Here is a 27,330-nt window from a genome sequence, read left to right on the forward strand (position 1 = left end):
TACTTCACTTTGTAGGCCCTCTTTTAACAAGAAGAAAAGAATAAAACCATATAAAATAAAGTTGGGGTACAGGATTTTCCAGCAGTGTCATTACTACTAGTTTTGCTCTTTTGAGATGGCTACTGAGTTCCACAAATCACTAATGAGGCCACTACCCTTGCAATTCAAGTGCGATGCCATATCCCCCAAAGGAGCCACAGTGTGTTAAGGGAAGTGAAACTTCTAGGATCAGCATCAGGAACCCCGTGCGCATGGTGCAGTGTGGGTTGTTCTGCAAATTGGCCGCAGACTTTAAAAAGTCCCTCCACACACACATTTGTGTTGCCCTCTTCTCCCTGCTCAAAACAATCTCAGTTCTCCTCCATCCGTCTCCCACGCCCACCCTGCCCAGTTCATGTGCTAAGGAAATACACACTATTTAAGATTTAACTCAGGCAAACATTAGCAAGGTTAATTTTTCTCACATTACAACCCATGGACAAGTATATAACTCCGACATGGTCTGCTCTGCCTGCTATTTTTCCATACCTATTTTCCGCAGGGAACATTTACCTATATGCATATGATTCTCAACAATGCAGAGGGAACTGCTAACCATGTGTGTCTTAGTAAGGGGGAATTAATGAAGCAACAGATGCTTAATAGTTGGGGTGTCTATCTCCCAGATATGTGAATACCCTTTATAATATAATGACAGATTGTCAACTAAACCCAGTTGACAAAGGTTAAGTCCACTGAACTTGCTTTTTAGACAATCTGGGTTGGAATTTCTGTTGTACCAATAATTAGCCATGTGACCTTGGGAAAGTCACTTCACTTTGTTAGCAGGCTCTGTTAGTTGCCTACCCAACAGTCATTTGCCCTTCCCTGCTCCTTCCAAACACAGATCTGATGTTGTTTGGTTATTCAACCTCCCATGTGACGAGGGGTCTGGTCCATCCCTGGCTCCGACAATAGAATATTATTTTTAGTCAATGGTGGTTATACCACTCCATTTGCCAGGACTGTTTTAAGAAGGGGAATGGATATCAGATTAAGTTCAGTTGCATAATAATTGCAAAAAGAGCAAGAAATAAAAATAGCCGTGGCTTTAAATAAGAGGCGAGTATAATTCCCTGTTAGGGGAAAGAATTCAGGGGTTAGGCAACCTGGGGCACTGAGATGGCCCAGGGATGAGGCTCCCACTAGCTTACTTGTCTGGCACTTGGTGGGCTGTGCTGTCCAACATGGCTGCTTGAGATCTGGGCAATGCATCTGTACATCAGCTAATAGGAAGCCTTCATTGGTGGGGGCTTAATCACATGGCCACAATGAGCTGTATGGGAAGCAGCAAAAGGTAGGCAGGGGGAAGGCAGGGAAAGGGGGTGCCAACCAGCAGTCATTGCCATAGCCTGTGACTCAGTTCCAGCCAGTGACATATGAAGAAGCTGCTAGGAAAGATTCTCCCACTAAGAAGGAGAAAGAAAGAGATGCCTTCTACTTCTTCCCCTGGTCACCATTATATCTCAGTACAGGGTCTGGAACTGATGCAGCCATCTTGCTACCAGCCTGAGAGTAAAGCCAACACACAGAGCAGAACACAGCCTGCAGGGAGAAACAACTGCCACCCTCACGTTCTGTACGTGTGTGAAGGTCAGATATATGTGTAAATGATATAATATCAAATATACAGTAGTGCTTAATAAGCGGCAACTATTATATCATGGGCAGCCAGTGAAGACACAATGATAAAATGAATAGATTAGTTCAGAGTTACATTCATTCCTTTCTTCTTTCCTTCATTCCTTCATTCATTGATACATATATACGTAAATCTATATTCCACCTAGTTCCAGAAGGCACTGAAGTGTCAGAAGGCACATATAAAAATTATAGCAATGTTTTAAGTTATAGACTAAAGTGCATATATCAAGGAACCATGGGTAGTCAAAGAGCAGAAACCGGGAAGCAGCGGATGACACAAATGAGCAGAAATCGTGAAGGAAAGAGAAGGAAAGTCAAGAGAAGGTATTTGAGAATAGAGAAAAGAAATGGGCAAAGAAGAGGGAATGATTGAGGGAGTGAGGGACAGAGACCGAAATAGCCAGTTAGTGAATAAAGTTGAGTCTACAACCTGGTAAATATCTAGCATTGCTAAAGACTCATATTTTACACAGTGATGAGTTCCTGCTGAGTCTTTCCTATAGTGGCGTTCCAGTTCTCCCAAAGGCTAAGATATTTTTCTCCTCTTACATTCATTCCCTTGTAACTTGACAATGAAGTTCTACTACCTGACATAATCAAGTATTGTCTCTGTTCCCTGCCAGACAAAAGATTCTGCAACAAAGTAAATGGCAGCTGAAGCTATAGAATTGACAACAGGATGAAAGGAATGTGTGTACAGTGATAAGGGGAGAGGTCTAAGATGGAAAGGTGTTTAAGGACCAGATGGAGGAAAAGATGCCTGCAAAGGAGATCAAGACATATTACTCAGAGAGGTAGGAGGAGAAATAAAGGACTTATGGAAAATGGAGGAAAAGATGGCCAGGGAGAAACAGAGTTGGATTCAAAGGCCACATAATTTAAATGCAATAAGGAAGGACTCATCTTCCTGAATTTGGTGAGGAGGTCTTCTGTATCCTTGGAAAAAGGAGATTCAAGAGAGTGATGGGTTGGAAGCCAGCTGGCAGAGGCTTTAGGAGTAAATAGAGATGAAAATGTGAAGGAGCTTTGAGTGGCAAACTTCTTATGAGAGGTTTAGCTGTAAAAGATAGAAGAAATGGCTTTCAGGAAATGTTTGCTCAAGCCAGGGTTTTGACACAAGGAGACAACTGAGTGTGTAGAAGAGAAGCTGAAACTGGAGGAGAATGAGGTGATACTATTTGGAGTAGACGCTGAGGAAGCATAATTGCATGGGATTTGGATAGGAAGACACATATCTTTATCTGTGAGACAGGAGGAAATGGGGCTAGTGATGCTTATTTGAATTTCCTTTGTGATAGATCTTTTACTACAGGACCAATTGATCCAGTACTTTCATGTGGAACTGGCTATAACAAAGGATGATTTCAAGCTTTAAATTAGCGTGTTTTAAGCTCACGGAGTATTACGTGTAAACAATATGGCTGTCTATAATTTGCCAATTACTGTTACTTGCTCTGAATCATAAGCCCATTTCACAAGAGAACTAATGGAGCCGGGTTTCTGAAAGTGATGGATTTTGTAGTTGTAGCTGGCCAATGAATCACCCAGGAAGTCTGAGAGACCAGGATGTTATTACCTCCAGAATTTGGGGCTTCCAGGCTTCCGCCCTATCAGGCAGGCACATCTGCTTCTCCAAATCAAGGAAACAAAACCAGAATAGAAGAGACAGTTGGCAAAGCCACAAGGTCAATCCTTGCCCTCTCTTTCCTGGTTTCCTGCGCTGACCTGGGACTATCTACGTGAGCTGCCCTTGGAGCAATTCTGTCTTCCGAGAAAAAAACCTAAAATAGGAACGTCTAATAGTGCTTGTGTCTGAGCATCTCTGCAATGCCATCTTATCCCGCATCCATTTACTTATCCCACAAGTGTCAATTCATTTCCTGCTGTGTGCTAGACTCTCTCTGTTCTAGGCACTGGAAAGAGTGGTGGCCATGAAATCATTTTCCTATGGAGCATACATGGCCATGAGTCTTGCCTGAACAGGGATTCTTACTGTTTATCTCAACGGATGCATCTGTAAATCTCACTAAGCACACTGCACTACTGTTTACAAAAGATGAGGTTGCTGTTTATTTTTCAGCATGGAAGATGCACACATTGTACTTTTCATTTACGAGGTACAGCTCAGGGTGAGCAAACCCTTAGGATAAATACTCCATTCTAAAACCCACAAAGGATGATGAACTCTAAAGGTTATGTGTGTTCAAATTCTTATCACGGCCCATTTGGCCCAGGGTTCCCTATCTGTCAGAAGATCCAGGTAACATATTGGAGAGGGAAAGTTTATTTTGTTAGCATCTAAAATAGCATTCTTATCCCTCCTTCAATACTAACTTCCCAACTTGTCTTATCACATTTGAATCCATCTTCTGTGAATTTATCTAAAATTGTTTTCAAATGTTTACATTTGAAAATGTTAGACTGTATCACTTCTTAAGATATGGAATTAAAAATAGAATGGATATGTTTTCAATTTATGACTTCCATGAGGTTAACTTATTCTATCATCAAGTTTTCTAATATTACTGTTGTCACGCATACAGGGAATTACCTAGCCCTGTTAAGTTCTATTGCATTATGCCCACTTCTGTATCCCCATAGCCTATAAAAAATACCTGACTGAGACAGAAAGGACTTCCTAAATATTTGTGCAATCAAATAATTTAATAAATAAGCAATTGTTACCCTTTTTAATGTATAGACTTTAAATGTCTCATCTCTCCGCCTTTATTTTTTACAGGCTAGAGAATCCCACTTATTTTCATGGGTTTGCACCAAACAAGACTTAGGTGCTAGAATTGAGGTGGCCATAGGTCCCAGTTTGCTTAGGGCAGTTCCAGTTTATGTCTAATCTAATGTCCCACTGTCATTATTACTAGTGACCCTTCCCCTTTCAAAGGTGCCCTGATTTGAACGAACCTGTATCCACTATTCCCTGGGCTCCCTTGAGCCCCTCTATACAGTTCTATACACAGATTTCAGGAGCAGGCAAAATCTTTCTTGCATATTGCAGGAGTTTCTGTTTGTTTCCTAGTCCCCTTCCCGATGATCAAGTGTTTTTATAGGCCCACAGACTATGGGGTAGGGGTTGTCTAGGCAAAATCTGGGCCAGCACTTTTCTTCTTCTTCTTCTTTATAAAATTTTTATTACATTTATTGGGGTGACATTGGTTAGTAAAATTATACAGGTTTCAAGTGTCCATTCCTATAATACATCATCTATATATATCACATTGTGTGTTCACCACCCAGAGTCAGTTCTCCTTCCATCACCGTGAACTTGAACCCCCTTTTCCTCTTCTTCTTCTTCAAATTTTAATGTGCATATATATCACCTGGGGTTGGTGTACAAATTTGGATTCTATCCAGCAGGTCTGGAATGGTGATGGAGATTTTGTATTTCTAACTGGCTCCCAGGTAATTCTGATACTGCTGGTCTGAGGCCCATTTTGTGTAGCTAGGGTCTGCCAGTTTCCAATTAGCCACCACTTAGGGACCAACCATTAGGATACAGTATTGTTAGTGATTATGAACATCCACCTTGGGCACTGGGGTCAAGTCCTGCCTCTATCACTTATTAACTGTATGACCTTAAATAAGGTATTTGCTCTCTCTAAGGCCCAATTTTCTTATACATTGGTTAGAAATAATAATCATATCTGTCTCAGAAGGACGATGTGAGGATTAAATGAGACAATAAATATAAAACAATATTGTCCTCACCCATTGTAAATGTTCACAATTGGTGGTAGTTTAAACTGTCATCATCATAATCATAAAAGTACAGTTTGCATTCTTCCCCTTCCACTCTATTCAGCACTTCTCTGCAATTTCCCCCATTTTATTCAAAGCTTAACATCAGAGGATACTTGTTTCGTTAAGTATCAGAGAGTAGTGAGGAGAGCCATGTTTTGAACAGGACCTTAAAAATGGACCCTTGGGTATGCTAGGTTATCAAGCTGTCAGTACATGTAAGAGTTCCGATCAAGGTTTAGACAGATCCACAGGAAAGGCAGGAAAAAAAATTGGGCTGAAAACTGTTGATTAACTCCAGTTCACCATAGATGTCCAATTGTCACTGGGGCAGGTTCCATTCTCTGGGCTGTGGCTGCTTCCCCTAGAGTGCTTGTGTCAACAGTGATGACCAGGACCAATTCAACTGCACAGACTATTCGAAAGCCCAGTATTACCAGCAGAAGAAACAGAGTCAATATTAGAAAAATAGGAGATGGAACAAACTCTTCAAACTAGGTCTTATTTTAAACTTTGTTTCTTCTTTTTCCTCAGTGGAGGTAAAATTCCAAGTATTTCAATTTCACTTTCTTTCCTTTAGCCTTTCAAAAGTCACATAACTGGAACGTTTGTTTTAACTATCATAAAGTGACAGGATTGAAATAGCATTTTGTAAACAAAAACTTGCTATTTAAAACGATGGGCTCACAATCATTGCAGTTGTAGTCATCAAACTTATTATCCTGTTCCTCATCTTTAAGGTCCCTTCCAGCTATAAACATTTCTCTTTCCTCTGATGTCAGTCCTAATATAGGACCAATGTTCTCTCTCGGCATAAAGTCAACAATGGAAGGGGAAAAGTGAGATCAGAAACTTGGATAATTTTCTCAACAAAAAATTAATCTCTGAGTATTTAATCACTGTAAACCTGGATGCTGAGTTTGAAGTCGAAACGTGCTGTATTTTCACCTCCTATAATTCAACGCTCACTATGGACTATAATTTTCCATCAATTCATTCATTGACTTGTTTATTTAACACCTGACTTGACCACAGTACCAATGGCATGAAGAACATAAGAAAATGGTTCTCAGATCTACCAGGGCATGTTTCCTGGGGCCCATCACTATCTACAGGCGAATCATGCCCCATCCTGAGATAACTACCTGGGCACCTGGATGGCAGGTCATTTTCAAAGCGCATCTGCAATAGAAAATATGCTCATAACAAAGATTGGTCCAACTGTGAGAATGCCTAGAAAAGAGGGCTTGCTTATTAAGAAAATAAGTAGAATTAATTTATATTTTTTCTGCCAGGTTGCATCTAGCACTGACAAATCTCATTGAGTGCATACATCTCAAAAATTCCTTAAGAAGATCTCAAATGTGATTTTTGAGATTGATTTCTTCTGGAGTGGGATTCTGAATGATAAGAAAAATAAAACACAGTATTTGTAACCAAATGTTTCTTTCTTCTGGGAAATGTAAATAGGCTTAAGTTGATTGGCACTCTATAGAAATAGCAGCACCCACCCTTCTGGTTAATATTCCAATGTAGAAGCAATTTCTTGTTATTAATTGAGACCAAGCAATTATCTGCCTTTCAGCTATATAACATAAAATATCATAATCAAGACCAAGAAGCCATAGAAATTATCCAAAGATACAAACACAAGCCTGAGGAGACATCTCTATAGCTTGGCCTGCAGAGTCAAAGGATGGGGTTTCACAAGGGGCCACTAGGCATGGAGTGAGCCTAAGCTTTAAAATTCAAAAGTGGATCTAGGAGGCCTGTGGCTTACGTGACCAAGCACCTGGGAGTCACCATTTACATCTTATGGACATCCTTCTCTAGGGTCCAGATTTGGTCTTTTTGGCCCTTGGGGCTTTTCAAACAATAGGGGCTTGGTGGCTATCCAGGAAAACCCCTAAGGTAAATTATTCACCAGGACAGAGCAGATATAAAATATTTCCAACATCATAAACATGTCTGTTGGACAATACTGTATATCTAGAGTCTGTACAAATTTAAGGTGTCAGATCTTTTAAATCCCTGTTTCAAAATTTATTTGCAATAATTTCTTCTCTCAATTCCTCAGAAGTGGGCAATCTAATACCATTTTTGGAGCTCTGGTTTCCATGGATAATCATATGTTTGCTTGTTCAAATGGGAAAACCAAATACATTTGAAAGAGGATATCTTCCCCGGAATGTGCTCATTTCTAGTTACTCATGGCTATGTGTAAGAATTTAAACTCAAACCTGTTCTTCACATTAACAGACAAAAAGGGCTTTGTCTGACTATCTACATTGACTTCCCACACAGGAGCCTAAGTGATAGCAAGCTGTTAGAATGGTTGACTCATCCTTGAAATACCAGCTGCCCCTTATGTCATAGCTGTGATTAGATACCACCTTCTGAGAAAGCTTCCCTTACCATCCTGCCAACTCCACACCATCATTCTGTCCTTTTATCTTACTTATGACCACCTGGCATATTATATATTTATTGACTTGTTGTCAGTCTCCCTATCCTACACTGGAATCTCTTCGAAAGGAAGTATTTTAACTACTTTATTCACTGACGTATTCATAATGCCTAGAACAGTACTTCTGTTTTTTCACTTTGTATATGCTCAGTATATACTTGTAGAATGAATTTATGAATGGAACCTCCTGAAAATGGATACAAAATGTTTGTGCACAAGCATTTCTCTAGAGAGAAAACGCATAATGTAGATCTTATTCTGCACAGATTAGGTCTGTGGTCTAGAAAAGCTATGACCCTCCCTCAGTCCTGCATGCGTAATGCCATTTCGTTATCAGTAACATGATTATTGGCAATGTCCATGAGTGAACATTCTGCAACTGATAAAATGCTCACTTTGCTAGAATAATACAAAATAGACAAACATAAATTGAGAAAGCAATGACATGGGATGTTCATATTTTAAGGGTTTCTTATTGTTGTAAATGTAGCAAAATTTACATTGGAAACAGAATTGAACCCATACTGAATAATTTAGATCACTCCAAATTCTATTCTGATCCTTCTTATTGAATATATGTAAATAGTTACATATTTGTTATCAATAACCATGTACATTTTATCTTTCAAGGTGTCCCTAAGAGATTTTGGCAGGAGCTTCAGAGGGTCAAGTTTGGGTGCAGAACTTGGAGCATTCTAAGGCAGACCTGTACAAGCCTAGAGATTCTCAGTACCGATGGCTTCTCTCTGCTGTCTGTTTCCCCACCTTCCCTGTTCACCAACACATAAGTCACCCAGTCAGGGCTGAAGGAGTCACAAAAGTGAAACGTGTGTGCATGGAGATAAGAATTCTGAATGAGAGCAAGGCTTAGGAGGGCAAGTCGAAGAAGGACAGAAAAAGAGATTGTCAATAATGTGTGAGACCAAGTGGGCTCGAAGGAAAGCGATAAAAAAAGTAAATTAGAGAGAGAAAAACAGGAAGATCAAACAAGTTCAAGATAGTTATCAATAGTTAAATGAATAAGAAATACAAACAAAATGATAAGGGGAAAAAGAACTGTGATAATGAAAGAGAAAGGAAATACGTAGCAGAGGAAAAAGAGAAGGTAAAAAGGGATAAATGTGTAGTGATTTATCAAGAAAAGAGGAAACAAAAGCAGGGTATGAATACAGAAGGGAGACAAAAGAGACCATTGTGCACACACTCTCATAAAGACAGTGGAGTGTGGTGGGGCGAGCAATACCAGAAACGTATCTATTGAATAACATGGTGTGTTGGGCACAGTAACAGGCCCCCCAAAGAGTCCACATACTAACCCCTTTGAGATGGAGAAATCATCCTGGATTATCCCGGTGGGTCCAAGCTATTCCCATGTGTCTTTAAAAGGGAGAGCTTTGCCCAGCAGGGGTCTGTTAAGAAGTGATGTGATAACAGAAGGAAAACACAAAGGCACAGAGCCTTTGTCAGTTGTGGCACAAATTATTAAATGAACATTGTCACTTTGTTAACCTTGAATCCCAAATCCACATTATCTTCTCACATCCCTTGCCTTGCCTTCAACCTTGATCCTTGCACTAAAATCATGCTAAGATCATCTTCACTTGAGATTGAAAAGAAGGAAACAAATGTACAAAAATCAGAAGTCTTATAAAACAACCAGTTGATCAGAGGATGAAAGTATGTTGAAGGTGCCTTTTGTTTTTTAAGGCTCCTGAAAGTAAGCATAAAATCGAAGGCCTCCCTTCCTTCTTACCTCGGCTTTGTCATGACTAGATGGTGTGATCTCGGTCAACCCTTAAATCTCTCTTCTCTACACGGATGCTAATAATGCTTGCTTGCCTTCCTCACCTCACAAGGCAGGAAGAGCTAATATGACTTACATCATAGAGTCTATAAAGTCTACAACCCTGTACAAAAGTAAAGTCTTGCTACTAATCACTGGGTCTCGATCATTCACTGCCTTACTGGCCTAAATTATAATATTCTGAGACACTGTACCTTCACTGTAGATCAATACGCATTGCTAACATTTTTGGGTTCACTTTTCCTGCCTTGCAAACCCTACACAAATGCGTTGCTGATCTCTAGGGAATTACTTGAGGACTGAGAGGAAATGTGTTCTTAAAGAAAGGTCAGTGATTCTTTGATAAAACAAGAAGACATCCATTTATTTTTCTACTAAATTTGGGTTTTCATGGCTTATCTTTCTTAAAACATGTCCCATCTGAGTACAAGTGACCTCAAGGATGCCTGTCCCAGTGCTCACGATAAATTCCATTGTACACGTCGCCGAGCCTTTGAACATATAAGACACTGAAACCTCGTGAAGTCCTGTTTCATTGCCATGATACTCCCTACCCAATGTGCTGCCACATGGGAGTGATGACCTAAACAGACAAGAGCCCTTAAGAATAGTCTGCATTTATCTTTACTGTCACTTGGGCTCCCTAGCGTGGTTTCTTCGTCCCTGCTGAGTTTGGCATGGGAAAAAAAAACAGTATCACAGAATCTTGAGTCTACTAGACCCTTTCAAAGATAACAAGTAGGAACCTGCAAGTAAATTAGGTTCTAGAAGAGTATACAATTCTATGAATTCTAACCAGAAATTAAAATATGTGCCATGAGATTTAACAAATAAAACCCTTTAACAACAAATAGCAATATTTATTCCTCCAGGCCCTTGAAAAAATTATGACAGAAATGCCTCCACTTTTTTGTTTGTCTGTCAGTAAGGGACTTGAACTATCTGGAAGATAATCTTAAGTCCAGAAGTAAACCCAAAGCTTTCCAGTGAACTTTTTTTTCAATATAGGAAAGCTCTGAGACCCCCTCTGGCCAGAGTTGACAGGCTTGATGGTATGTATATTAGTAACTAAAGTTGTGTCTTGAGCATGGTTATCTGGTTTCTTGTGGCAGCCTTCAATTCTGCCGCCCTCAGAGCCAAGCAAGAGGCATCTGTGAGATGGGTTGGAGGGCAGTGATGAATAAGGGGAAAGAAGAAAACCAGTTATAATGGCCGGACTGTCCAGAGCCATTTGGGATGAGGCAAATATTCCTACACACCTGGGGCTGGCTCCCTGAGGGCTTCCCCGATACAGCAGAGTTCGAATCAGGAGAGCGGATCTTCAGAGGCGTCTGTGTTCCCAAGCCACCTGTTGCGGCTCCTTGCTCTTAGTGTTCACCCAGAGCCAACTCTATCCCACAATCTACGACTTTGTGGTGAATGGCTCACAGGCCAGTCTCATCCATCCTCAGAACATAGGCCTCTCAAAGGCTGGAAGTGCGTGGCTTAGTCACGGCTGAAGCAGCTTCCAGGGGAGGGTGGGTGTGCAATTGATACTTCTTAAATTGACATTTCACACACTTCTAGGTTTTCATGCTAATGATTTGGAGGAAAACAGAAGTTGATACAGGGTAAAACTTCAAGTATCTGGAAAACTCCTGTACCTATCCCTCAGCCTTCCTTAGCTGTGTCTGATTAACTGAGGATCTTTCTAGATTACATTCATCAGCGATGCTGCGATCCCCAAATCCTCAGCCTGCAATATTGGTTTAACCTTTTTTTGCCACCTAGGAAAGTCATAGCAACCTTACACGAAGGTGATACAAATGGCTTAGTGAATTAATTGGTGAAATTCTTACTGAACTTCTACGTGGCGTTTGCTGTGGGTTTGCTGATTTATACTTCTGACCACTTAACAACAGGATAAAATATTTCCAGTAAATATTCTGCCATCAAAATAATGAAACCTTAACTAAGATGTATCAGTTTGAGTCTCTCATATTAGGAAATGATCGATGCCGGAGAGTCACGCTCTAGTGCTGCCTCCTGAACTTGGCTGTTTTTAGAAATACAGTTTCTGAGCGTCCCAGCTACTGAAGCTGGATCCCAATGGAAGCAGAGCAGGGAATCTCTCTACCACCCCAGATGATTTTAATGTAGCCAACCCTGTGTAGAATACTTTTGAAGAATACTGATGTTTTTCTGACCGTACTATAGATGGTGATGGAAAGAATAGACAAATAGAAAACCTTCTTTAGGTTTTACATAAAGTTTAACCTTCTGAACTCAAAGAAGTCAATCAATCTAATGACTCTAAATTGGGAGATATTGTTTTTTGCTCAGATTTTTAAAATATGTTATTTTTTAGGTTCCAGCAGTGTTGTTTAAGGAATTAGGCAGGGAATGGTGGGGCATTACAGCACAAACTACCTGAACACATACGCTTTTGTCTGACATTTTTTTCTTTACAATGCATCTTTGCTTATCATGTATTCCCCACAAAAATCAAATAAAAACCAAGTCACGCGTAATTTTTGAAGAGACCTGGATCAAAATAATTATCCTACTGGCTCTCCAAAAGGCAACTCATGATTAAAAAAATGCACATATAGACTGGAAGGTTTATTTGAGGGCTGTCAGTAAATCAGAAACTTGATGTAATTTGCAATGTAGTACTCGGTGGCTCTTATCCTCTTCAAAAAGGCTTTTACTAAACTCAATTGTACATTTAATTTTAGCTAATCAAACTCAAAACCAAACCAGTGTACATGTTGACATTTTTTTAAGCTGGGACTGAATCTCTAAGAGTTCCCTCCTTAGGCAGAGAAAAGAAGATAAAAAGAGACCCCTAGATTTTCGGTTGGGCGTGGTTCCTGGATTTGCAATTACGCTGATTTCCCCATGAGTCACACTTGTTCCTAGTATCTGCCAGACTTTCCCTTTTGGATGCCTGAAGAGCAACTTCTAATTGGCAGTGGAATGCTGGAAAGTGATGAGGAAACCATACAACTGTGTCCAACTCAACAAGACAAAGTGACCTGGTATTTTCGAGCAGAGCTTCTCCCACTCGAGTGTGCAAGAAGGACCTAGGGGGCTTGTTCGAACACATTCCTGGGCCCCACCCCGGGATTTCCTGTTCACTACCCTGTTCCCCGAAAATAAGACCTAGCTGGACAATCAACTCTAATGCGTCTTTTGGAGCAAAAATTAATATAAGACCCAGTATTATATTATATTATATTATATTATATTATATTATATTATATTATATTACATTACATTACATTACATTACATTATGTTATATTATATTATACCTGGTCTTATAGTAAAATAAGACCGGGTCTTATATTAATTTTTGCTCCAAAAGATGCACTAGAGCTGATGGTCCGGCTAGGTCTTATTTTCGGGGCAACATGGTAGGTCTAGGATGAGGTCCATAATTCTACATTTCTCACAAGCTTCCAAGTGATGCACATGCTGCTGGTCCCTGGACCACATTTTGAGTAGCCCTGGCTAAGAGCAAATGTTCTCGGCCTTGGCACTACTGACATTTGAAGCCAGATCATTCCTTGCCATGGGGGCTGTCGTGTGCACGGTAGGATGCTGAGCAGCATCTCTGGGCTCTACACACTAGATGCCAGTAGCACCTCCCCAGGTGTGACAACAAAAAATGTCCCCAGACATCGCCAAATGTCCTTAGGGGGCCAACTTGTCCCCATTGAGAACCACTGGCTTAGAGGATAGATTCTGAATTTAAAAGATCTGTGTTGGAGTCTGGCTGAATATTTTACTGCCCATGTGATTCAGGGTAGCAGTGTCCAAATCGTTAAACCAAGAGGGTGATTGTGCCTCCCCCCTAGGGCTTTTGTAAGGACTGATGAAATATGGAGGTATTTGTTAATGTAGCATGGGGCCTAGCCCCAAAGCAGGGCTCAGTAAGAGGTAGTGAGGTGTTTTTTTAAGACAGTTTTTGTATGAGTCAACATCCTCCAAACTCTGTTTATCACAGAAGGATGAGTTTCTCTTCTGTCTACCGAGTTAGAGAAATTAGAATGTTCAGAGGCAATAACAAGAACAGAAATCCAACATCTATTGTTATGGTCACGATGCTTAAAACCTAGTTCCATGACTAATATGCTCAACATATCACTGTGATTCTGAAATAATCCTGATTTAAGACATAGACGTTTTTTCAGTTGTCTCTAAACCAAAATGTTATGCCAGTTTGTTAAAATCTCTTTTTTTTTGTTTCCCCTTTGCCTTCTTAAAGAACTGACTGCAAAAGTGCTTATTATAAACAGTTTTTTAAAAAATTTTTTGGGGTGACAACTGTTAGTAAAGTTACATAGATTTCAGGTGTACAATTCTGTATTACATCATCTATATCTCACATTGTGTGTTCACCACCCAGAGTCAGTTCTCCTTCCATCACCATATAGTTGATCCCCCTTACCCTTAAAATCTCTTTCATCTCAATGACCTCAGAAGATAAAAATCAGTTGCTGTCCAGAGGGAAAAAGCAACCAAAGAGGTTGAGATAAAAATGTCACGAGAAACTGGCTTCAAGGATAAGGCTACATTTACATATATATGTCCTATCCTATCAATACTCTCCCACCACAGAGCGCTATTGTTAGTTTTTCTCTCTCGCCACCAGGAGGAGTAGCAAACTTTCTCACACAGCCACAAGCATTTGGCAGACATGCATTACACAGGCTGGCAGACCAGAGTTGAATAAAGCTTTTAGTTACTTCCTAACAGAAGAAAAATAGTTCCTGGCATGAATTCAGCAGAGAAGGCTGTACAAACTACTTCTGTATATAAGGTTCTTTTAAACTTTTCTATTCCAAACACTTCAGCAACAGCTATTTTTGATGCTGGGAGGCAAGAGATGACAAAGGTAATTTACTCTCGGTGCTCTTTCTTTCTTTACATTTAAGAGGAAGCATTAGGAATAAGACAAGTAAAACTTAATGTCACATAAGAGAATGTTCCGTAATTTAGAGATGAGAAAAGTGCACAGCCAATGACCAACAATTATGCGGAAGAGGGCAGAAAAAGGTGAGTTGAAAGAATGTAGAGAGAAATGTCCATCTGGCTCCCTTTAGCATTCCCAAACCGAGTAGTAAAAGACAATGCCATTCACACCCCTGCCCACTTCCTTCAGTTTTGATCTATTCCATCAGCAAGTAGTGAACACGTTATCACTGTCTTGGTAATTCTGTGATCAAAATTCTTAAGACCTTTATTTTTATAGTATGTTTTCAAATAGCAATAATCACGCCTCGGATAAACCTCATTGACTACGATACTGCCACTGCGCAGAGCTTATAGTATGTTTTAATAGCCTGGTAATTGCTATGGCTTTTGAATGAATAGTAAAGTCTTCCGAGATATAACAACAAACTTTTAGTAGAGGAAACAAAATGGTTGTCAGATAGTCCCTATGTCCGTAGAATAACTTGAAGTGGCTTTGAATGTCTCTGCCCGCTGAAGGCAAAATAGTAAGACTGATGACAGTGATGATGATGGTGGTGGTACTGGTAGTGTTGGTTGTGGCAGTGATGGTGGTGATGACGAAGAAGATGATAACAGTGATGAAGGTGATGGAGACTTTAGCTAAATGTCATGAAAGCCTACTACCACAGGACAGATATTGGGCTGAGCAATTTATATTAGTAGCTAATTAAAATCTGTCCACAACCCTAGGAGGAAAGCACAGGGATTTCTTCATTTATTTGTTTTAAACTCAGGTTGTGCAGGTGATTCTCAAAAACCTTTCAATGCCCCCAAACACAAAGATAAATAAGGAAATAGATATAAAGATTATTGTTAACTAAATACTAAATTAATGATAATTATATAATGAATGCTTTATTCTCAGCTAAAGTTCCACAGAGCTGTATTTGTGAAGTCTGGCTCCACCTGACAAGTTACTGGCCCACGTTCACTGACGTGCAAGTAAAATAAGGTGAGAATACACATACTATATGGATCCTACCATGTACACAGAATTTTCTCTTACTACAATCCACTCTTTATCATTTTCTCCACAGTTGTGACATGTTTACAGTGAGTATATGTTCTAAGTACAAGCCAAACCCATACAGCTTTGTCATCTGAGAACAAACAAAAGATGGAGCTTCCAAGGTTGTTCTCAGAATAATCGCTTGCATTTATGAATCTGAAACATAGATGTGCATATTTATTAACCTGTTTCCTAACACAAAGAGCCATCAAGTTTTTGCACAAACAAGTCAAAGTACAAATGAAACTAATAAAAAAAGTGCAAATGAAAATACACCTGTAATAAAAGTCAAAAATAATAAGACTAAAGAAGCTTATACTTACATCAAATTTTACTTGGATTTATGTCGGAAATGTACCTAAATAGAGAGGTGGGTGTGGCATCTGTAATCATATTATTAGCAATAATAATTATTATTTTGTGTCTGGATATGTAAACTCTACATTAAACTCTACATTATTTCTTCTTGGCTAAAATTGCTTTGGGGCTTGAGCCAAAGCTACCCCTAAGTAAAAGGCATCTGTCAGATTAGCATTTACCAGAGGATTCCAAAATCAATAAGGCATGTATTTTTAAGAGCCTTTTTTACTGGCTATCTTTAGGTCAGCAAAGGAAGGAGTTCTAAAGAACCAGAACTGGAAGTTCCACAAATAAACAGCCCGTTTCATGGTTCTTTGTGAGGGAAAATCTGGACACTCTCATGGGGATTTTATTGCTGATCTAAAGTGACTTGATGAAACTCAGGATCTCAAATGAAGGAAATCCTTTGGATAGTGAGGGTTTGCCTACTGTCTTCTCAGAGTCAATGCTAAAATTAAGACATTCTAAGTCAAGAAGACTGCTAAAGGGCCCTCCTGGGATATGTTACCTCTCTCTCTCTTCACCACCTCTACAAAACAACCCAGGGTGAGTATAAAATGCATTCAAAATAACACTTATGTGGCTTTTATTATTGATCTTTGGTCTGTGGTTCCTGCTATTAGCATCTGCACTGTTCTGATCCCAAATTTCTGACCCATATCCTGAATCTGGGACCTCAGATACAAATATCAGCCAATATGATGACTGAAAGGGTAGTCGCGCTCACACATGCCACCTTTCTTAAAATGATAACAAAATAGTTACTTCTTCTAATTTCAGAGGAAAGTCCACTTTGTGTATAAAACTCAGTTGGCTATGGCTTATGAAGAAATAGGCTAAGAAGTGACGAAACTTCAGGAAATATGAGGACTGAAGAAGGGAGAAATTATCAAACTATAAAAGGAAATAGACTTTGGGCTGGGAAAAGAGAACAGGGTGTTTCCCCGTGCCTCTGAGCATAAACTAGAAAATATACAAAGCCTATTTACATATTTTTCCTGATTTACACACAGTTGAAATTTGGAAAGAGTAAATAAAGGAATTTTAATGCTTGAAAACAGTGCAAAGAACGTTGTAAGATTGGTGTGGAGAAAAAAAGATGAATAAAATAAAGATAAAAAAAATAACACTTATGGGATGGTCACTGAGGTGCCCAAAAACCATATGAGAGAATTAAGCATTTCAATTGCAGATAAGGTCATGGGTCTAAGATCTACCTGCTGTCAGGACTTACCTAAAACAATCTGATGTGCACCCCTATGGCCAAGATTTTGTCTGTAAAACTCTCCCCACTGAAAAGAACCAGGGATCCCTGGAGAATAAGCAAATCCACATATTGAAGCAGGAAAAGCAGGAGGGATCAGGTACACTCGGTTGTCACCAGGAAGCATGAATGCTTTCAAGGATGGTGGTAGGTGGACAAATGGGCCAGCCAAAAGGAGTTATCATTAACAAAGGTATGACAATTTAAACATCAAAAAGGAAAAAAATAATTCTGCAAAAAGCCATGAAAACACAATGATACTCAAAACCAACAAATAACATGCTATGCTCAAGAAAGATGCACATGACTTCCCCCTAGGAATGTTTACTGCAAATGCTACACACTGAGAAATTCAAATACATGCTTGTCAAATTCGAGATTTGCTGAATTCCATCAGGTCTAGGTGAGCAGTAAAATGTTGCACAGGGTGTTTCAAACGGGGTAGAGAGTGCAGAATAGGGGTTCTCAATCCTGGCCACACATGAAAATCACTTGTGGCAATTTTTTAAAAATATCAATGCCTGGGTAATATCCCCAATCAAATCAGAATCTCTGGAGATGGAACTTGGACCCTGGTATGTTTGAAGTTTCCTAGAACATTCTATAGAGGGTTGAGAACCACTGGTCTAGAATCTAGGGTGGTTAGCTATCCTGGGGACTTTCCTGGTTTTACCATGCTTCTCCGAAAATAAGACCTAGCCAGACAATCAGCTCTAATGCGTCTTTCGGAACAAAAATTAATATAAGACCCAGTATTATATTATATTATATTATATTATATCATATCATATCATACTATATTATATTATGTTACATTATACCTGGTCTTATATTATAGTAAAATAAGACCAGGTCTTATATTAATTTCTGTTCCAAAAGACGCATTAGAGCTGATGGTCCGGCTAGGTCTTATTTCGGGGAAACACTATGTCCCAGAAAATCCTCAGTCCTGGGCAAACAAGGATGATTGGTGACTCTCTTCAATCAGGCGATAAAAAGCTGTCACAGAAATTTTCGATAAAAATCAGATAACAAAATACGATAAACATATTGGATATAAATGGCCACGATTCTCCAGATTGCAGGAAAAGATTGAGGCTTTCAAAATACTACTACTATCTAAGTAACTGTAGTACAACAAAGACCCACCAAGGTTGAAGCATCTAGAGATTGACAAACTCTAGTTCTTGGTGCCTTGGTCCAAAATTTCTGACTGAAGACCCTGAATTCAAAACTTTGAAGCCACATTCTCAACCAATAACTCTACATCCACAATCTCTGCTTTCCTCATTCGGGTCAGTAACCTTGCAACTCTGAAAAGTATACTATCACCAATTCTAAGACCAAGACGAAGGTTAACGTTAATGCTGGTGCTGGTACTTGTACTAGTAATAATGGTAGTGCTAGTATTAGTATTAACATGGATACTAGTGTTAATGCTGGTACTAAAACTAATGCAGGCACCAATATTGCTGTGAAAACGAACACTAATGTTAATACTAATGCTAAGCACTACTACTACCAACGATGCTACTAATAGTGGTACTACAAATACTACTGCTGATCCGAGTAATAATACCAATGTATTAACATGAGTATGAACAATGTTAATGCTACTATTAATGCCAGTGCTGGTAATAGTATTAATGCTAATGCTAATACTAATACTATCACTAATATTAGCATTACTAGCAATATTGCTAATGCTAATGCTGGTACTGGTACTTTTACTAGCACTAATACTGTACTATTAGCACTAATACTTGTGCTAGTATTAATTTTAACTTTCATATTAATACCAATACTATTGCTAATGCTGGTACTAGTACCAATACTAATATAGGCACTAGTACTAACATCAATAAAATATACGGAGCTAATAAAGAAGATTAATAAAACTTTTATGTTAATACTATTGAGCTAGGTAATGATAACTTTTGGAGGCCACATGTAAAGATATACAAGTTTTATTTGATCTTTGAGGTCTGAATTGCTTGGGAGAATCTGACACTGTAAACTCATGATTTTATTTAAAGTACTTGGGATTTAATGATTTAAGTCTGTAATCATTATTGAATATTTGAGGAAATCTGATATATTAAATCTGGGACTTTCAAGCTCATAAGAAATATTTAGATGCTTGGTGAAATTTTAATGGTTAGATTTGAAAATCTGACCGGCTGGTATTTAAATGATAAACAGAAAAGAGTGTTTTCCCCCTTTTACATGAATGCAAACATGTTAAGATTTACAAATAAAATGAGATTTTACATGGATCTTAACTGTTTACAAAAGTGTTTCTAAAAGTCTGACTCGATATGGATATACTGAGTGCTACACAACGCAGGACTCAATGGTAGTATTCTTGTACACACACACAGACACACACACAAACTCAGGCTTTCGTGAACACAAGTGGTGTGATGTTTCTGGAACAGGTGTGCTGCAGTGATCTTAGAGGGGACAAGAAAGCAAACACAATTCCTGGAAAGTTAGAAGAGGGAAAAAGACAGAGCAGGCACAATAAATCCATCCTTAAGTTTGAAGGCAAAGGCCAAAGGGGGCTCCCACATTCTCTGTGTACTGAGAGCCTCCACTACAAACTCACCGGCCTGAATTCAAGAGGCCTTTTTGCAGAGGTACAGATACTCCAGTTGAGAGCATGTGACATTAGTTCTATCAACGAAGCAATTTGTGATTTATTTTGGAAGAGCTATCTGAAGAGACAAGACAAAAACTGCTGGTGGGACTTAGCAGAAATACTTTCAAGCACGCCAAGGATAAAGATTATTTAGATATTATTTAGAAGTGCAAAGGCTGCCAGAGACAACACAGTTTAAGGAGAGGCTGGCTACACCGTTATCAGGCAGGTGAGACCATCTTGTGGGAAGGGGAGAGGTGAATCTAGACGTGACGAGATGCCTGAGGCCTGGGATGGTTGACCTGGCCCAGAGCCACCAGCCATAATAGGAATCAGGGAGCCCTGCAGACATGAGGTGTCACATTTAAATGCTCAGGTGGGGCAAAGAGAGACATAAGAGCATACATTTTAAATAACTAACTAACGCACAATCAAAACACACTGGTCTCAAGTTAAAAATAACATGCCGGTGCGGATCAAAAAGCAAAGGGATCAGCGTCAAGTGAAATGTATTCTCCCAGCCCCTTGAAACACACCGAAGAATTCGCAAAAGAGGAGCATGTCATCTAAGGATGGAAAAAATGAATGAGAGGGAGCACCAAAAAAATAAAGAAAATTAAACTATAAATAGCAGTAAGGAGAAAAAATAGAGGCAAGTGATGATGGGAAACATAGATGGGAACTGGAGATAATGATCTGCTGGCAGAAGAAGAAATACCCGGTTAAAAACAAAAGGTTTTTCGGGTGGAGTGAGATTCACAGTTGAAATGAAGGCAGCAGTCAAAAGAAGGGCATGGATTAAGTGGGTTGCATTGAGCCAGCAGTTTCCTTGCAAGTCCAGGTCTGAGCAAAGGGAAAACACTTGAAAAAAATCAATTTGTTAAAGATGTAATAATAAAGGACAGCAAAAGAGTTTGACCAGCCCTTTGCAGATAGGAAGAAAACAGGCCGCAGGTAAATGTGGGGAATTGATCAACGAGGGATAAAGGCAGTGAAGCTCTATGCGCTCACATCAGCAGGTGTCAGCTCCACCTCCACTCCACAATCGCTTGGGCAGCTGGAAAAACACACCTATGCCCCACCCTCAACAACTGAGCTGGAATCTCTAGGCATTCCCACCTGAGCATGACATTTCTCCAGCTGCCATGCGTTTCCAGTATGTAGCCAGAGTTGAGACCCACTGCTCTGCATGTACAGGGTGAAAGCATGAGGTCCCATGTCTCTACATTATCAGGCCAAAGCAGCCACTCACACCTGAAGCACTGCAGTAATTGTGGCCAAGGTCATTTCCTTAGTTGAACTTGGCAAATAAATGCCTTGATTTTCCACTTGACTTAAGGACCTTTAAAATTCCAAGGGAAGAAAGGAAAAAAATTTTCTCAACTAATTGTTTTAAATATTTGTAACCATCTCTAAGTAGAAATCCAATGTACCAGTACTCTTCACATTGATAACTCACCTAGTCACAAAACAGAAGCTAGCAACACTGAGAAATATAGTGCCTTACTTAGATCAAAAAATAGCTACTGATTCTTTTTTTGTTTTCATCTCTGCCCTACATTAGCGGTTCTCAACTGGGGACAATTCTGTCCCCTCAGGGGACATTTGGCAATGTCTCAGATATTTTTAATTGTCATAATTGGGGACGTGCAACTGGCCTCTAGTGAATAGAGACCAGGGATGATGGTAAACATCCCACAGTGCACAGGACGCCCCACCCCCAACAAAGAATGATTGGCCCAAAATGTCAATATGTGCCTCGGCTGAGAAAGCCCGCTCTAAAAACAATAGTTAACATTTCCACAAATAATAACGAATATTCTCTGCCTTCCAATCTGAATGCAAATAAAACAAGTTTCAACATGTACAAATTATATGCCAAATTCAAGAAAAATAAAAGGCCTCTCACAGAAAATTAAACCACTAATAAAATTATTTTCTGGGTTTACCACAATGAGAGATCAAGGACTAGAGAACCGCTAGGCTGAAGTGAAAACTGGATTGCAAATTGAATTTGATTGCTGAAGTTGAGTTTACAGTCAGGCAAATTGAGAGTCCTTTAAATAAAGACTTACTTCTAAAGAGCATGCTTTAGCATCAATATTTAATAATTGATACGTAAAATAAAATACTCATGTTGAGTAGTGCATTTTAAACTCCTCAAATCGTATATTTGTAGGAAAAAAAAAGGGTTTTTAAGCTATACAATTAAATTCATTTCTACCAAACCACTTAGTAAAGTTACTCATTCTATGGAACTCAAAACAAAAGTGAGATATTAAGATACTTTTCAGGATTGCAAAGCAAGTAGACAGTGAGATATAATATAACCTCCAACTATGAGAAAGTGGGTGTGGTTAGAGCTGGAAAAATGGTCTTATCTGGCTTCAAGACAAAGAAAAGTAATCACCTCCAGTCCCCCAATCTGTGGTAATAGTAATGTTAAATGGGAACTAAAAGATTGTTTTAGATAAAGAATTACAAATTATTAAGATTATTCATTATAAATCAGAAAACACTGAAACAAAACCAGGAGTTCCAAAACAGGCATTTTAAATAATTGATGAAAACTGTTTCCACGCGCTTGCTGGTTATCAGTTACAGAGGGCCTTCAAATTGGACCGACCTGTGGTTGCCAAAGTTGGTTGTCCATTCTATTCTTATCAGTTGGGTTTTGGGGGCTTTTTCTTAATGATGCCCAGTCTCCTCCCCATACTACATAAATGAGAATCTGGGGGGGGGGGTACGGCCTGGCCTTTGGTATCACACTGTGCAGCGTATTTCAAAATGTTATGTATATAGGGATTGCCTGGGGATCTTTCTAAAAATGTAGATTCTGATTGAGTGGGTCTGGGTGTATCTGAGATTCTGAATTTCTTAACACCAACAGTGCTGGCCTAAGGGTGACACTTTGAATAGCGAGTGTTCAAAGCTTCCTGGATGATTCTAATATGCAGCCACCCTTGAGAACCATCCGTGGTTGAGCTCTTAGCTTTGGGTTGCGTGCTAGGTGGGCATAGAAATGGAATAGATAATATAAAGAGGTATTCCTCAAATAAGGAATTACTCTCTCCTAATTCAGAGCTTTCACTGTCATGCAATCCATATATCGTTGTCTTAACTTTCAAAAGCAAAAGAAAGGGTCAGATTTTTCTAAAGGGAACAAGTTGCAATATGATGTGTACTGAAACAATCCCGTGTACGCCTATGGAAGGACAGTCCTTTCCATGTCGACATTATGTCAGTGTAAGCAACATGCCCGTCTTAGCATTTGCTGTTGTCTCTTTTGGGATGCTCTAATTTCAGGGGGAGTTCTACGTTGGCTGCCTCCTTCTCATCATTCAGGCTTCCTCCTCCCAAGGCACCACTCCCAACCCCATCCCATCACTCTCATTTCCTTATCCTAGTTTTCTTCAGGTATTTATTGCTAATTAATTCATCAATAACAATACGTGATTAGTGAACTCAAAGAAACCCACAACCATCCCAAGCCCGGCTGAAACGTGACTGCATCCTGACTATTGGTCAATATAGGGATTTCAGGGGACATAAATCCTAAGGGGATAAAAAGCAATAAATGATCTTAAAACTCCAACTGGCCGGAAGTTTTTTGAAGTCTTTACATTTATAGAATAACCTCTCATCGATGATCTCACTTGATGCCTAGGAAAAACTCCTGAAATAGAGTGGGAATTAGCCCCATTCTCAAGATGGAAAACTAAGTTTTTGAGATGCCACAGAGCACAAAAGTAACAAAAGTAGGAATTGAAGGCAGACCTCTATTCTAAATCTTAGGTCTCTTAATTTCACCCAGCTGTCTTCTTTATTTTTCAAAACCAACCATGCAATTCTGAGAACGTGCATACATTTGAACTAAATAGTTAGAGCAAATTTGGTCCACCACCATCTAGAATGGGAAAGTAAGGGCCAAAAACCCAGTCCCATTGGCATGTTCATCTCAACCCTTCACCCTACTTTCTCCCTGTGATTGTTGATGGGTGGAAAGCACTCAGAATTTTCTGAAACAGACACTGCCAAATTCAGGAAATAGTTCACTTGTGATATCCACAGTTTATAAAGCAATCATTAATTTTTTATTTAGAGGAAATGGAAGCTTTAATTTTCATTTATTCCGAAGATTGTAAAAGTTGAATAAGAGAAACCTAAGAGATTATATAATAATGACTACAAATCTATCAGAAAGCAGTTTAAGATTTTTAAGTCTTCACTTTTTCCAATTGAAAAAAGTAATACACCCTTGTTTTAAAAAATAAGGAAACAAGAGCAAAAAACAAAAAACACCAGAAATTTGCTATACAAAAGAGGAACGCCCATATAGCCGCACCCCCTAAAGAAGGTCAATGTAAATGATAATGATATGAATAATAATTTAGCTTTATGAAATGAATAAGTTCTGGGGATCAAATGCATATATGAGTATTATTTCTACTACACAAACCTCACACATCCCACGAATCTTTTCCCCAAAGTGTGCATTTATATGCCACGCCATGGATGAGCCTCAAAAACATGATGCTGAGTGAATGAAGCCAATCACAAAAGGTCACATATTGTATGATTCCATTTATATGAAATGTCCATAAAAGGAAAATATTTTGAGCTAGAAAGTAGATTAGTGGTTGCCAGGGGCTGGGGATGGGAACATGGAGTGACTGCTAATGGGAAGGACTGATCTCATTGGGGTGATTGAAACGTTCTAAAATTGGACTGTGGGTATCTCTGCACAACTATGTAAATTTATTAAACATCACTGAGTTGCACACTTAGCCAGGGTGAGTTTTATGATATGTAACTAATATGTCAATAAAATGATTTTAAACATATGCATTAATAAGAGAATCAAAAAGTACTTACTTGCAAATGAAGGATTGAAATCAATTTTATACTCTCAAACTTGTAATAAATCAGTAATATTATCGTATATCCTTTTTCTTTTGAGATCGCCCTCTTAGAAAAACCAAAATATAATCAATGAGAACAAACACCAATTTGTTTTTTACTATGTGCTCCGAATTCCCAGTGATTTGACCAAGGGTCCATCGATAGTTAATATAGAAACATCCCACTGATCTAGACACCAGACTTTGAAGAAATTCAACTTTCTAAAGTCAGAAGCACAAAAGACATCTGAACAACTATCAGCATTGCCTCCAGAATTTATGGGGCCCTGGGCGAAATGAAAATGTAGGACCTCTAGGTCCAAAAGTATTCAGAAGTTTGAGATGGTCACAGCAGAGCATGGAACCAATCCCAAGGCCCTTTGGAGCATGGGCTCTGAGTGACTGCTCCGGTCTAATGCCCATACAGCTCGTCTTGCCAACTGGGCCAAGGCCACACGCTTTCCTTAAGAACTTTATTCTGTCTCAGACTCTCATTTGTTCTTCTTCAAATGCATACATAGCAGACTTGGTCATCTAAATCATGGATGTGGGCAATCGGAGTCCTTAAATGAGAAGTGAGTGAAGGCTTTCAGAAGGACGAAGCCTCCCTCTGATGGGAAACATGAAAAAAGAGACACTAAAAAGCCGACCCTGGTATGTGAATTATTATAATGAGGCTAAGAAAAAGTAACCTTCTCCATTACACCCTTTGTTTGCAAAAAGAATGACATATAATACATTTTAGAGAATATTTATCAGAAAAAGTGAAGACTGAATGGGGCAGTAGTGTGCTAGTGAAATTTAATAACTGATTCCAGGGGAAAGCCCTGATTTTGCAACTTTTGTCGATTTCCATGGTGTGCATGTTCCCATGGTGGCAGATTTCATGGTACCAAGGTAAATAAATGGAACATGGAGTTGGAAAGAGATGCACACAATTTGTCCTCCATCCAGCGCAGGCCAGCTCTAGCAGTAGAAGGAAATACAAAACAGGCCCAAGGCTCAGGCGGAGAAATAAAATACAATTCTGTTTCCTAATAAAACATTTTGTTCCAAGGATTAGCAAAAGAGAAGGTAACTGTTGCTATTTGCTAAAATGAGATTTTAATTCCAGTGGCAAAATCATCATGGATAATCAAAAATTGACTACATAACTATTTCCCTTGTCATTTTCCTTCCAAAAATAATTATTTCTGAATGATTTCACAGTTAAAGATTGTATGCTTAAAGAGCAACCAATTGTAAAAAGAACTGAAAATTATGCCAGTGATATGGCTCTAAAAAAATAGTAATATTTGTTTTTAAAAAGAGTGACATGGCCAAGTAAAACTATTTCCTCTTTTCTGTTCTAATGTTTTAACCTATGAATCACCCTGTAGGAGCACTATTATCATACTAGAGACAAGGAACTCTTCCTCTTTGCAGCAAAAGCGTAAGACTTCACTATCCATTTTAGCTACTTCCCATAGCAAAGAGGGTAAATGGAATGTTGCGATGCAAACATTTCCAATCACCATAGGCTATGTTGAGAATCTAACCCACAACACAGCTCCCACCTCAGGAGAACTTGAAAACCTCTTAAAAGTCAAGCAGTCGACCACATTCTGACTCTGGCAATGGCGCCACACAAGGCTTCCTAGATGTAGCAGCCATCTTGTTCACCCAGCACATCCCACATTTCCCAACTATTCTTCAGTGGTCCTTCTTTTACCTAGAGGTGACAAAGAGAGGTCTGGGGTGATTGCCCCTCTTACAGTAGCTGCTCCCTCTTCCAAAGTGAGCAGGGGTTAAAGTTATCTTTTCCCATTACCTAGTAAAACTGTATCAACCCACTTATTTTTTGAAAAGTATTTATCGAGTGCTTATTATACCCAGGCACTGTTCTGGGACTTATAATTTTGTTATTCTTCTTAGGTACTGGTCCAAATTCTTACACAGTACTTGGAAGGCAAGGTAATATACTGTGAACATAGCAGTCCATTTTTAAAAGAGTTCTGGAATGAATGCCAAGAGGAGAAATACTGACTTATATTAAAGGAGCCTATACAACTGTGATTATCCTCATTACATCTGTTTAGCATAAGCTCTATTTAAAAGAAAAAATTTCAGAGCCTGCATGGAGATTATTAGTTTTAATCCAGTATCTTCTCTGCCTTTATAACTTGCTGTTATGAGCAAATGCAATGTCCTATTTAATTTGAGACCCTCTGGCATGGAATAATAGGTTTATTAACACTCATTACTTTGGCCCATTAAAATACACACACACACACACACACACACACACACACACACACACACCCTAAATGATCACGCATGGCAGAGCTACTGTCAGTAGGAGCTGCTGGTAAATGGGGCCCATCTTTGGGAAGCTGCTGCCCAGTACATGAGTACAGGTTTCTCATTCTTGGGAGTAGCCGATGATTCAAGCATCTGCCATGAGATGTC

General features: G+C 39.2%; 1 protein-coding gene and 1 pseudogene across 2 annotated transcripts in view; both read right to left on the reverse strand.

Moving 5' to 3' along the window:
- ARHGAP6 (Rho GTPase activating protein 6) overlaps window positions 1-27,330 on the reverse strand; it is a 463,010-nt gene that overhangs the window by 183,641 nt on the left and 252,039 nt on the right. The gene's annotated exons all lie outside the window — the stretch shown is intronic.
- On the reverse strand, window positions 14,909-15,017 carry LOC141569816 (U4 spliceosomal RNA; annotated as a pseudogene).

The sequence above is a fragment of the Rhinolophus sinicus genome, chromosome X (assembly GCF_036562045.2).
Source record: "Rhinolophus sinicus isolate RSC01 chromosome X, ASM3656204v1, whole genome shotgun sequence".
Lineage (NCBI taxonomy): Eukaryota > Metazoa > Chordata > Mammalia > Chiroptera > Rhinolophidae > Rhinolophus > Rhinolophus sinicus.